This window comes from Bacillus rossius, chromosome 6 (assembly GCF_032445375.1).
Source record: "Bacillus rossius redtenbacheri isolate Brsri chromosome 6, Brsri_v3, whole genome shotgun sequence".
NCBI lineage: Eukaryota > Metazoa > Arthropoda > Insecta > Phasmatodea > Bacillidae > Bacillus > Bacillus rossius.
In genome coordinates, this window is record NC_086334.1 from 36,343,631 (window position 1) to 36,358,203 (window position 14,573).

At 38.9% G+C, this 14,573-nt stretch overlaps 1 protein-coding gene across 2 annotated transcripts in view; it reads left to right on the plus strand.

The window, feature by feature from the left end:
* Positions 1–355: 355 nt before the first annotated feature.
* The window catches only part of LOC134533032 (receptor-type guanylate cyclase Gyc76C-like), a 319,162-nt gene continuing 304,944 nt past the window's right edge, over positions 356–14,573 (plus strand). The window contains exon 1 of one of the 2 annotated variants that reach the window (XM_063370183.1): positions 356–1,231. The gene's annotated coding sequence lies outside the window, so the exon portion shown is untranslated. The remainder of the gene's footprint in view (positions 1,232–14,573) is intronic. The other variant, XM_063370184.1, reaches the window with a different exon arrangement.

Below are 14,573 nucleotides of genomic sequence, written 5' to 3' on the forward strand. Positions count from 1 at the left end.
ACATGCAGTATAATTATGAATTAGTGCCTACAAATAAATACAACAGTTGGTAAGAGTTTTAAAATTCAAAGTGTCCGCTTCCCTAGGTGCAAAAATCAATTGCCACTGGTTTTTAACTATTTATAGTTTAATTAAATAAAAATATTGTAATATATAAAATATACATTTATACAATATTTTGCAAAACTTTATATAAATACATATTACCGTTTAAGCCAGCGTAGCGCGACTCTTCAGTTGTAACAGTTCACAATATTGACAAGAGATAGCAGCACCATATTCGGTTTTATTCGGAACTCCGTCCGGTCTTAGCCGAGCGGACAGGAATGGAACAAGAAAAGTTGTTAGTGTGTCAGGCGATTGTTTTGTCTGATTCAAAACTAGGCAAAGTGCGGGCGAGGAACGTGGTTGGTTTGCGACGTTGTCCGCTCAAGTTACGTGTTCTGTGCCGAACATTTACTAGAATAGCTTTATGCGACGTGACACCTGAGTTTCTCTGTGCGGTGTGTTTAGTTTTGCGCTCAAGGAACGAACTGCAGAACTGAAAGTTTAGTATTCAGTTTTTTTTTTTACTCTGACTGGAGTGGCGTGTTCACGTAGAGACGAGTGTGTTTGGATTGCCCTGGAAGTGTTTGCACGTGTTTAACACAGCTTTACGTCGTCTGCTGGCCAGAGATCGTGTGAAAAGGTAGGCTTGTAATAGCGAGCGCAACAACTGGGGAACTTTTGAAAGTGAAATCAAGGGTAAACATTGGTTCCCGCAGAAATCTGTGTTTTATTATTTTTTTATTTGAATTAAGCTGCATTAATTTATTTTGTCTGTTTTTGTTCTAAATAAGTTAGGTGACGAGATCTTTTTCTGTTTCCGAACGTTGTCGTGGCAATACATCACATTCGTCGCCAACTGGTATTTGAATGTAAAATAAGGTCAGGGAAGAAGGTGTTTTTTTTTTACTGCTCTGCCCGCTGTGACGTGACTTGGGCCCGTGACCTTATTGAAACTTGGCATTTATTTTACACGTCACGCGTTTAGGCAAGTCATTAAGTGAGTTTTTTCCCCCAGTGTGAAGAAAGTTTGTGGCAAAACAACTTGTCACTGCAACAGCACCATTGCATCGTGCTCGTGCGTGTATTTTTTAACCTGTTTCACCCAGTACGTGGGCTGAACACCGAAAAAGCTATAAAAAGGACCAAACAGCGGCCAACAACCTGATACGGACGTATACACATGGTAAGTGCGTATTTTGTTTTTTTTGAAACCTGTAGTAACTTTTCTAGTGAAGTGGATATTTTAAATCAACCTCGTGCAGGTGAGAACCTGAGAGGCAGTGATAATAGCCGAGGTTGGGAGAGAGGAAAAAAAAAAAAAAAGTTGGCCAGGACAGTTAGTTGCCCCAAGGCTGTGTTTAACCGAGGTCTTCGCCCTCATATTCCGTGCTGCGTGGGACCGTACGTGTTAGAGTATTTTCTGCCTGTGTGGGTCGTTATGAATATTTGGAACGTGGCACGTAGGTGTGTGTGGCATTGTTTGCCTGCCAAGCGCGAGCCTTTTCCGTCTGCGTAATCAGACGTCACGTTTTAGGCACTGAATAGATATTCAGTGTTGTAGGCACGGCACGGAGAGGTTACTGTTTTGACAACTGGTTAGTATTCAAACATTGCAACAGTACGAAAACTTAATAACTTTGTAGACATTTCTCGACAAAATACAGAAATGATTGCCCCCCCCCCCCCCAATTGTAAATTGGCTTTCTATGGAATGTTAACAAATTTGCAGCAGCTTTCCTAAATTAAATAAAAATGCAAGCGCATATTGTAGCTATATGTAATATAATTGGTAATATTCTAGTATACTTTACGATACCTATTTCGTAACACAAACAGCCTATTTATTACCTATTACGAATTTTGTGCAAAATGCATACTAATATCATTTTAAGTGGTGTTTTTACATAATCATATGAAACATAATTTTAAAAAGTTAACTTGATATTATGAAATTGGTCTACCTCAATTCCAATTCATTTCCTTTTATTAGTTCCTCACAAAAAAGAAACAAAAGAAATTATTTTTTACTATGTAGTACCAGAATGTGACTCGCTGCCGTATCTATTTATTTATCCCCCGGAAAATTTTAAAAATAAATCTCATTTGACACGTGAGCCTATTATTTGGCAGCTTAAAACCTTGTGATTGACACGGCGCAAAATTGTTACTGTGACCTTTTATCGAAAGCCTATTATTCTACAATGCTCAAACCAGTTGCCTATTCAGACAATACCGCAACTATCATTATAGCACCGACGGGCCTGGGGTTATGATTACTAGATACCCTAAATAATGCATACAAAAATTGACAATTAAGTATTTACAACACGATCCAATCACGACCACAGCGCAATGAAACGTGTAGAAATCTGGCATAAATACCTTTCAGCGCCAAGTTGTTATAATAACTATATGTTTAAAGAAGTGAAATTAACTTTTAGAGAAATTCTAATTTAGCATGTGCATTTATGAGCCGGAAACTCAGTTTGGGTATGTTCCCTATGTACGCGTACATGTTCAGTCCTGGAATAAAGTTTGATTTGAAATAACGCGGCTGATAGCTATACAAAATATTAAACGCGTAGATAAGATGGGTAACCATTTGCCGGACGTTGTATTTTAAAGTTAATGTAATGAATAAATTAGAGTTTATATTTTTTTAATATATAATTTCCATGGTAGGGGAAGAATCAAAAGCCAATTTATTGAAGAAGGGTGACTAAGTGAAGATGGACGTAACTAGACTTAGTTTCCAACCGGGACGGAGAACTCATCTTGGCTCTCGTCCCCCCTCCCCTTTCCCCCCTCTCCCTTTTTTTTTAAACCAACCAAACGAAAAAAATTTCCAACAACACTTAATATCGCCAACACATACTAATTCCGCTATTTAAAATTTTTTATTCAACTTAAATGGTAGATAAATATATTTATTTGCAGTCACTTAATGTTTAATACACATAGCAACTGTGATTAATACGTGAAAAATACCAGTTTTTTTTTTAAATATTTGACGTTATGCATGTATTGCATCTTTGAATACAAATATTTTAGTTCATTTCCCCTTATGTAAAAAATTACTCTGCCGTTTTAACGCACGCCCCCCCCCCCCCCATTTTTTTTCTCGCAAAGTGCGACGCCCGTGGCTCGTCCCTGGAGGGGAACAGCTGCGTTTGATTTAAAACATGCGTTTTCTTGTTCACAAGAAATCACCATGAGTCCATATTAAGACATCCATAATCCGGAAGAGAAATGGTCCTGTCGTCGTCTGGTTTGTTTAGCTTCACTTTCGCTAGCACGTGTTCCATCTGGACTCTCTCACCATCTTTGATTTGTTCCAGTTTTTTGTCTTTTGTACAGATTCCTGGCATCGTAGAGCGTAAATAGTACGTACCTCGCCGATATGGTGCTTCTCGTTACACCCTGATGTTTACTGACAGGTTTAAGGGCGTATGTCCTGTTCCCAGGTCATTATTCTGGATTTACGTTTAACACGGTTAGACTTGTAGAAGTTATGAATGGCTGAATTTCAACAGAAAAAAAAATATGGTGCATGCCTTTTGCATAATTATCTGACAAAGTTGAATTTATTTTTAGTTTTTTGTGCTGTATGGATACGGAGAATTAAAGTATATAAAAACCGGATATTTTTTTTGGTTTAAAGGCAATACTGAAGGCTACTGCAGCATATGGTTTTAATTCGTTCAGGAAAAAGAAAGTATTTTATTTATTCTTTGAAATCCTTAAAAAAATTATGAGAATTTTAAAACGTATGGTAAAAATTATTTGGTTCTGAAATAAATTAAACCATATCACCTGGTAGCCAGTAAAATTGACCTTTAAACCTAAAAAGTTCCAGATTTATATTCAATTTCATTCTTCTTATCGATGCTGCACAAAAACAAAAATGGAACTTTGCCAACTAATTACAAAAAGTATGCACAATTGATATATTTTTGTTTTGTGAAAGTTTTGAAAGTCAGCAAGTATATCAGTCGGGAATGTAAATTTTAAATAATGACCTGGAGTCGGACATATCCCCTCAAGTCTGGCACTTGCGGAAGAAAATGAGTTCTTCACGGGAGCAACTACAACAGCCATGATGACAACACAACACCCGGCCAGAAATGTTAACAACCATAAGTGCCCAAAGCTAGATCTATGCTATAGTATGCGACACAGGAACCGCACAGAAACCGAGACTTGATATTGTAAGAAAGCAATATGGCGTGGCCTAATACTCCTTAACGTTTCGTCGCCATCGAGGTCATTAGAGACGATGATAGGTGTTGAGAGGAGAATGTAGTGTTGACGGAATGAATGTGTGGGGGGTAACGGGAGTACCCCGAAAAAACCTCACCGGCTTATGGCAACTTTCCACATTACCCGATTGCGGAGAAATTCGGGTTTGACCTCTCTAAGAATCGAACCCGAATCGCCGTGAGAGAGGGTAGTTTAAAACACGATACCTTAACAAGGTAATTGTTTCGTATAACGTATCCAATTGTATTTTAAACGTAAGATGCTAAAATATAATAAACAGTTAAATATGTTTGTGATGCGAAACGTACGATAGCCAAAACATTTCATTTTCGAAAATATGAATTATAAAACTGATATAAACTGGATATGCAATACGGAACAATTACCGCGGGGGTATATGGGGTTTTTGGACGGGTAGCCAACCATTCACATGGTTTTTTGCACAAAATACGTTCCTTTATGAAACTTGCTCTCTGGTATCGTTAGGTCAGGATAGCTACATATTAAATTGGCAATTTCTAAGCAACCATTACAAATATTTTACAGAAATTTTAATGTAGCTTATACTAACCCAACCAACCGTCTACAATTTTTTTTAAGTATTTTTAATGTAGCTAACCTAGCGTAATCAGCCATTCCCACGATTTAACTCAAGTTCTCCAAATCATACACACACTCAGATCCACACGGAAAAGCGAAAAATTTCGGCGGCCGTGTCAATGCACACGCATTGTTATAAACGGTGATTTCTCAGAAACCAGTAGTAATTCAGAAACGCTTGTTTTCAGGGTAAATACAGGAACGTGTCTACTGTTAAGAAAATTGTTTTCGGAATTTTATTATTACTTGATGGAAAAGCATCGCTGTAAGAATATTACCCGTCTCACTCCAACGCATGTACCGTTGGAACGTTCAGATCATTATTACTTCAGCACAGTCTTGTGGGGGGCTACTTCATCGACATCGTTACCATAATTATCGCGATACAAACTTATAATTTTTTTTTAATGTCGCTGAAATAACCTCTTTCAACATTTCGCTTTGTTTATATTTCTTCAAAGACCAACATTTCGCTTTGTTTATATTTCTACAAAGAGTGCAGAACCATTATCAGCTAGGGAAACAATCCTTTTTACCTTCTCTGATAAATTTTATTATGCACCTATGTAAGAAAACTAATTATGACCGAATCACTAAAACCTCAGAAAAAAAATATTTCCTGGCTTTAAGGCCATAATCATCTCTATAAATAATACTCTTGTAGATATTTTAACTACACCATAAATGTTGCTTGCCTTTCCACCATTAAATTCATTCAGTATCGCGAAACACAAACTTTTGCTTTCCACGTTTTTACTATAATCACATTTGCGCATTCTATTATCTCAACATCTAACCATTAAATAATTTCAACATAACGAAACACGAACTTTTATTAGTCTAATGACTACTGCATTATTTATTTCAAATATTATGTATGCCCTTACCTTTGTAACTTTATTGGTTCTCTATACTCTTCTAGAACCACTCACTTAAACAATCATATGACTATCGTTTCCCAAACATACCACCGCGTTAACAGTGTTACAGCTAGGCACTAGAATCATTTACATACAGACACGTTTTATAAAAAATTGTATTTTATTCCATTATTTCACTGTCTAATACAACTTTTATTTCACTACAGCTCGTCTCATTGCCATTCCTTACCTTCCACAGCCGATTGTAACAAGAATAACAAGCAAATATTATTTTGTCTTCCATTGATACCAAAGTAACAAACTTTACATTACTTCCACCATTTTATTTTTCATTGGCCAACTTCATGACTTCGAACATCAATTAATTGTTTTGTGAAACGTATCCAATAACTACAAGAGGTTGAAAAAACAAGAGTTAGAGGACAAAAAAAATGATAACTCCTGTCGTATGCACAAAGTCGAATTCGTACAGAAGGTGTTAAGAAAAAAGGGTTTTAGAATAATAACATCATGAAATCCGTTACTTGTACATTATTAAATCAATTTTTTACTATAAAACATAAACAAAGTATCTAAAATATTCACGCGAAAATATTTTTTATATGACAAACCATTACTGCAAGGGGTGGGAAATATAAGCAATTTATTTAAAAAAAACAACTTAATGATATCTTAAACCTTTTTGCAAAGCAAATTTTTATATGACCACGTTATTAGCGCGAGGTATGAAAAATAGTGTCTGAAGGTTAAAACAATTATATAATTATCTTATTTTGCATATAATATGAAATTCGTTCCAAGTTATTCAACGGTGGATATATTGAGTTAAAAATAGTATTAATATTTTAGCTGCATGGAAAATGAGCAAATATTTAATCGATCATTTTGTAATATTTGAGAGCATAAAAAATATGTTATGTACATTTTTCTTCAAATGTTCCAGAAATTTTTAGAAGTTTCCAAAATATTTCCAGAAGAAATAGGTAGGCTACTTCGAAATCTCCCTACGCTTGTAGGCTGCGCCGAAAGGGATTTTTTTTTTTAATTCGCTGTTTATCCACAGGTATACTTTTTGTTTATATATTTTTGTCAGGTAGACCACAGCGAGTGAGCTTGACGGTGTGCAGTAGGGCAGGTTTCCCTCGGGCGTAGCCCCGACGTCACAACGTTGTTGCTTGGAGCGAAGACTCTCTCCAGTCCTCCAAATGGAGGGGTTTATTTATACTCCCAGAACCTCAGCCGATAACAAAGCCGAACGATCTGGAGGCATTAGCCAGGAAGCGCCGCTCGTGACCACTACCGCGATTTTTATTTTTACCTAACTATAAAACTACGGTAAGTGCATTTTGGAGGGTTCCGGGTTAGGGAGGGACATAGGTGCGTCTCAGGCCGAAGCCTATACGCCTAGTCATGCTGGGATTAGCCATTCAGGGAGAGGGTCGCATGCATCATGTGCTAGGAGGGGATTGGCCAGCCTTGGCAAACGATTGGCGCCATGACTAACTGCCCTCACTCTTAAATCTAGACTATATCTAGAGATAGGTTGGGCCCAGGTAAAACCTGCATAGACACAGGGGGAAACCTGGGCACATTCATGCGGGATGCAAATTGGCATGCATTACGGGTAGGAATTAACAGGAGACAGAGGATGGTCTGGATGAAGTGTTGGACAGAGTAGAAAAGAGTCTACCATGCGGAGGTTGGGCACTTGGAACGTGGTCCGCTTTGAATTTAATTTGTATCTGGAATATTTGTAACCTAGGTGAGCGCAAAGAAATTAAAAAAAAAAAGAATCTACTAAGGGGGTTAAATAGGAGTGAAAGTTTGGGAAATTCCATCAGGCACACAGTTAGCAAAAAAATATATAAAAAAAATTATAAATAAAATTTCAAAGCGGACCACGAGTCCCAAGTGCCCAACCCCAGCATGGTAGACTCTTTTCTACTCTGTCCAACACTTCATCCAGACCATCCTCTGTCTCCTGTAAATTCCTACACGTAATGCATGCCAATTTGCATCCCGCATGAATGTGCCCAGGGTTTTCCCTGTGTCTATGCAGGTTTTACCTGGGCCCAACCATCTCTGGTTATAGTCTAGATGCCCCTGATGGTGAGTGGTTACACTGACCACTCACTATATTTTTTTTTTCCTAACCTAACTAAAACTAAGTGTATTTTGGAGGGGTCCGGGTTAGGGAGGGACCTAGGTGCGTCTCAGGCCGAAGCCTATACGCCTAGTCATGCTGGGATTAGCCATGCAGGGAGAGGGTCGCATGCATCATGTGCTAGGAGGGGATTGGCCAGCCATGGCAGCGATTGGCGCCATGACTAACTCCCCTCACTCTTAAATCTAGACTATAACTAGAGATAGGTTGGGCCCAGGTAAAACCTGCATAGACACAGGGAAAACCCTGGGCACATTCATGCGGGATGCAAATTGGCATGCATTACGTGTAGGAATTTACAGGAGACAGAGGATGGTCTGGATGAAGTGTTGGACAGAGTAGAAAAGAGTCTGCCATGCGGGGGTTGGGCACTTGGACTCGTGGTCCGCTTTTCCAGTTGTCCAGCACTGGATTTAGTGACCAGGGACGCAAGCGCCCCTGGTGGTGAGTGGTTGCACTGACCACTCACTCCGCCGCCAGTCAGCACCTAAAAAACTAAGAAACTAAGACAGAAAACAGATAAATGACTTACAAACTAGGCATTTCGTTACGAAATATGCAAACACCCAACTCATGGATGGACGTGCAGTGCTTAAGATAAAACTACAATAATAACTATAAATATTATTTTTTATTATTTTAATTTTATTATTATTATTATTTTTTTTAGTTTTTTAAATTATTAATTTCGAAATATATCTTTTTTATGACTATTACTTAGTATCTAGGACTTATTACTAATTTACAAATCTCTAATAAGATTGCCCTCGTGGCCGTGCGGTCAGCTACGCCAACTTCCAAGCTAAAGACCACTCACTCGCCTAGCCCGCGGAGACGAGAGTAACCGAAGTTGCCCGAGCGGCTCCGATCTGCTCCGTGCGCTGCGTTGCGGGAGGCGTCTTCACGAGCGCAGGCGCAGTGTCACACTCCATGCATGCGGACTAGTCCGCGCTACAATACATACGGGAACATATCCTAACTTGTACAAATACATTTGAAAATAAACTTGGAAAAACTTCAAAACACAATTACTATTACTAATATCCACAAGAAATAAATGTTTTTAATTATTGACGAGTATTCAATATCAATAATCACTGGAGTATAAGATTTAAAAGCATATATATTGTTTTATTTACATGTAGTCTTTTTTTTCCATCCTATGCATCCGTTGCATGGTGCGCGTGAATCGTAAAAATTCACTGACGATTTTTTTCATAACGAGCCTAAAGGAATATAACTTCGAAAATACTAAACCTCAGTTTTGGACCTGATTTTCGACATAGAATAATACTAAAATTCTAACCATCTTTTTAAAATTCTCTAAAGAGTCAATACCACAAAGTTTGCCTCGTATTTGTGAACTACGGCGTCATTCGCCGCAGATGGCAGCACCGTGGTTGCTGCACATTTCCGTTCCTTAACTTCCGTCGCGTTCACGAAATTACGCCCACCTAATGTCGTACACCGAGAGCTAAGATTTTATACATAAAAATGGTGTAAGAAATTTTCTTTAGCGAACATTTCGACAGAAATCACTCGACATTGGCTGAAATCGCGAATGGTCGCCGCCCTGGCGACAGACACTGTCGCAGGGGAGGGGGTAGACCAAAACTACTTAACGACCCTCAGCGAACTCTTAAATACTTTGCGTATGCAGACCTCGTTGGGATATCTTGAGTAGTTTTGAAATTGCGTTGTTTTTCCTGAAGCTCTGCGCACCGTCGTGTGCGCCCGGGTAGGCGGTTTCTCGCTGTCTCGGTGTCGCGACTCCAGCGCAGCTGACGTGTTGAAACACGTCGTCGCCGAGCCCCGCAGGTTGGGAGGACGACGTCTGGACGAGCGTCCGCTTGTTTCGAGACGCCCGCCTGCGCGTCACAGCTATTCTTAGAGGTCGCGGGGAAGGATAAACACAAAACAACTCTCTGATTGGCCTGAATATTTCTCTTGATTGTCTTAAGAGTTCGTGGTTCGCGTCGAGCCGACCTTGTCCGTCTGCTTACAGAGTATTACCATTATACAATCTGTATCTGTCTGTCTGTTCGGGCATCACGCTAAAACTACTGGACCGATTTTGATGAAACATATTTGTTTTTTGAAAGCTCATGATTGTACTTAAGAAAGTTGTACGTATTTTATTTCTCTGGAACACGGGAGCAGCCCGAAAGAGCAGCCTGGCGTCAAAAATATCTCAAATTTTAGGTTCTTCAAAGAATTACAGACAAGGCGATATATTTTTAATACACACTTTTATTAGCTTCACTTGTAACCACGGTCATATGGCCGTGCTTGTGACCAAAAAACTATGTAATCAAATAGTCGATTTTAACCTACTTCTAACTGTCGTATCGATTTGATATTTGGTACGTGTTTGTTAATCCTGATGAAAATACGATAATTGTATGATAGTCTGAAGGAAAAAAAAACTTTGAAAAACTAACAATTTAATGCTAGTTTTTAAAATTTCTTTGGGGGAGGCATCCCATAAACCTCCCCCCCCCCCCCTCAGACCTCCAGTACTACCTGTCACCCCAAATATAAAGCTAAAATTACGCCTCTGTTGCACAGTATACACGACAGGGTGTCTACAAAGATCTTCTGAACCCAATTAAGGATTTTACCAAGACCTTTGATAAATATTTATTTTAATTTATCTATCACAGGGACATTTTAATAAATAATATGCTAAATTTAACTTAGTAAAACATAGGTATAGGTAGTCTACTATTCACAAGAAAGTGTCGATATTTGTGGACAAGCTAAAAACTTTTCCAGAAATAATTTCCATGTGAAGTGATCCAAAGGGGGTTGATTGACCATTTTATAATCAAATGATTTTTCGTTTGTTGATTCATACATGATTACAGAGCCCAAAAAGACCAATTTAAAATTTTTATATATATATATTTTTTTAATTCCGATGGCAGCCATTTAGGTTTTGCAAAACATGCTGATTTGTGCATTTGTAAGGGGTTACGTAAACTTATATTCCTCGGAGGTGGTGAACTCGAGGGTTATGAAACAAAAACCAGTTTATTCACAAAGATTCAGCCTTTATTATCCCTAGTACACATTTAAGGAAAATGTGATCCCAAATAGTAAAAAAAAACTAACCTTAACGTTTGACTTAGCAATTCATAATAAAATCAAACATGCAATACTTTCGGGAAAATATATATCCTTTGCAGGGCGTATGCGCGAACAATTTTTTTTATCTGCTGAATTTGATTTTAACACTAAAAAAAAATCATATTTTAACTAGTCAAGTTATTTAAAAATATATCTCATTTAAACAAGATTTCGGTTCCTTAAACTACATTTAGCCGGTATCGTGGCCTTGAGTTCGAAAAAAAAAGTATAATGCATTGCCTATAGGGCTACCAAAGTTTGTTTCAGCCAAATAGTTTCAAGAGAATTTCTTTGTAGATCACCCGAAGCTTTTTTTTTTTTTTTCCTTTTCTTTGAGCCTGCCCTTTGCAAATGTGTTCCGTAATTTCCTGTCCGCTCGGCAGCCGAACAAGGCCTTAGGCTCTGTGGGTAATGAAAACCAATATGCATTCGCAGGAATAATAAAGACTCAAAGCTTTGTGTTGTGGCCCTGAGGTCGCTCCGGGACATCGTGACGTGGAATAACAGAGCTTCGCCGGGAGCAAGCAAGAGCATTTAGGCTTATCCGAACCTTTTTATAAAAAAACAGCGGTTACAAAAAAAAATCTTTGACCGTAAACTGGAACTGAAAGAATTGTTCGTTGCGAGTATACACACAGAAAATGGAATTGTATGTTTTGTGGTGCAAAGTTGAATAGTTACCGAAATATATGTTTGATTTTGAAAATATATGTGCAGGGCCGGCGCGTCCATATAGGCGAACTAGGCAACCGCCTAGGGCGCCAAGTAGCTGGGGGCGGCGCAGCACGACACATAACAGCTCATATTATTCAACGATTATTGAAACCAGGTGAAAATTGATTTTTGTAACAGTTTGGAATGTTTATATTGATATAAAGTCCACGGTGACCTGTTTATGATTTGTAATAAGTAAAAAAGTAAAAAAAAAAACACAAGCCTGCTTACATTTGATTGTTGACAAAATCTTAGGCTTACGTGATGTATTTTGAGGCAAGGAAAATTTTTTTGGTGTGTCCTAGGGGAAAAAGGGGGGGGGGGGGCATTAAGTTTTTTCACCTAGGGCGTCAATTTACCTTGCACCGGCCCTGTATATGTGCATGAAACTTTGAGGAACATTGTTCCGGGAGTATTTGTTCAGTGTAACGTATCAATTGTATTTTAAGGTAAAAATTTTTTTTAATTAAGTAAGCAGTTGAATGTGTTTATGATGCGAAACTGTGCTACAGCCAAAATATTTCTGCCTTTGAAAATTTGAATTGTAAAACTTTAATATAAACTCGATACGAAGTAAGGAACAGTTCCAGTAATATTGTCCACAGAACAACAGTGTCAGAAAAATACGTGAACAATCGGTACTATTATTGAGAACTGTAAAATTTGAAATAAGTTACGTGGTACAGACTTCTGTACATTGAAATATGATTTATCGTGATATCAAAATGTTTTATATTTCTAACAAACTAAACGGTTTAGCCTTGCCCGGCGCTTGCATACAAGTTACTAAGCTCACGGCAATGCTTTTTAGGCGAGTCACTGAAGAATACTGAAAGAAAAGCTTAAAACAGGGCTCCTAAAAATGTACATTTAAGCGTGGATCAGCTGTAGGATCTTATATTTAGGGTGATGACGAAATAATGGACCTTGAATGGAATGCGTGTTGTACGACGTCAAACACATCAAAAAGGGCGTGTGTGTTAATTATTCATGAATGAAGTTTCTGCTGTGTAAGAGGAATTGCGTCACCGAGTTTCAATTCATTTTCGTCGAATCTATGGGATATAGCCTGTTCTGGCACTTAATTCTACGGTTAGCCTATAGTTCACAAGGATGGAAGCCACAACCACAACCCAAACAGTTCCGACGTTTACTGAAGTAAAAGGTTCGGTTATGTTAGGTCAGTGTCATAAATAATAGCTCTTTATTTTTAAGGCGGTAGGTTAAGTTGGGTTAGGTTAACGTAACTAAAGCTAGGGTAGTGTTATTTAAAGTACTCTTATAACCGCAAAATATATAAATCCTTATAATATACGACTTGGTGTAAGCTTTTGGACATACGCCATTTCTAAGCACTTTTTCTATAGAAGAAAACTAAAAATACCCAAAAGACAAAAAACACAAATTAAGCAAAAAAAAATCTTTGTTTGTTGACCATATTCCTGTTATGGAATATGATGTGGTGTTTATATCCTGTTGACAACAGCAATGTTTTTGCTTAATTTGTGTTTTTTTGGGTATTTTTTAATTTTCTTCTACAGAAAAAGTGCTTAGCAATGGCGTATGTCCAAAAGCTTACATCAAGTCATGTACTGCCATTGCACAAATCTTTCAAAGATAATACCTTATAATATAGTGGCTCAGATCAGTTGCTTAATGAAGCAATCCCAGGCAGTCATTTCTGACCGGCTAGCAGGGATGTCATAGTCGCCATGGCGGCCCTGGGGGCCGAATGCTCGCACTTGGCGTGGATACCTGGGTCCGCTGGGTCCTCCAGTCATGATTCTAGACTGCTTTACGTTTGTGAGGGGGTTTAGGGAACAATGACTAGTACCTAGCTCCGAAGAGCCGTGTGGAGTAAATGGCCCCGAGGCAAAGCGCGACTGTATTAGGTTATATTTTAAACTCGAGTCGCCTAGGCGGTGGTAAGTTATTCTACTGCGTGGGTTTTCCAGCCCTTCCGGGGGGGAAGGGGTGGTGCATTTTACGCGGGTCTGTTCTGCTCGGGGTCTTGATTTCTTTTATTTAGTTTTAAAGCTGGGTTTGGACTTTATCTTTTTTTCTTCTTGTTAATTTAGGGGGCTGGGATAGAATTTCCTGGGGTTTTGTTTGCTAGGGTGTTGTTTACGTACTAGGTTCCCAAAACTCCATGGGCCACTGACCTCCTCCCTGTACCTGGGTGTAGGGGCTGGACCTACGGAGGGGACGAGTGGCTCAGGGTGTACCTGGGGCGGTGCAGCACTGCAGCCAGCTCCATGGAGTGCTGGAAGGAATTCAGCCCGGTACGACTCCAGTAGCTGGGGGGGGGGGGGGGCTGCTTCCAGGTGTTGTGCGGGCCCTGCCGCGAGGTGGGCGCCGGCCGCCGGCAGTTGAGTGGCCTCCTTGATGGCGGTAAACAAAAAATCATGGTCTGAACTATAAACTGTTTGATCGCGAGTAGAACCGTCAAAAATCTTATTTTGGAGCAAACATTCGGTGCGATTATAAAATTTTTCAAGGCACTTTATGTTCTTTTTTCAACGCAGGAATTGTTTGATTGCTTAGGACTACATGCATTTATTTTTTTTAAAAAAAAGCAAGTAATAATTGTAAAATGTCACGGGTATTTTGGGATAATATTTTTAAACGAGCACGTCTGTCATCGTGTAGGTAAGACGAAGTGGGCAGTTATATTGTCAGATTGTAAACCAATGTTCGGAAATTGCGCGGAAGACGAACATCAGTCTACCTCGCGGGGGTGATAAGGTCAGTTAAACTGTTCGCCACATTTTAGTGGT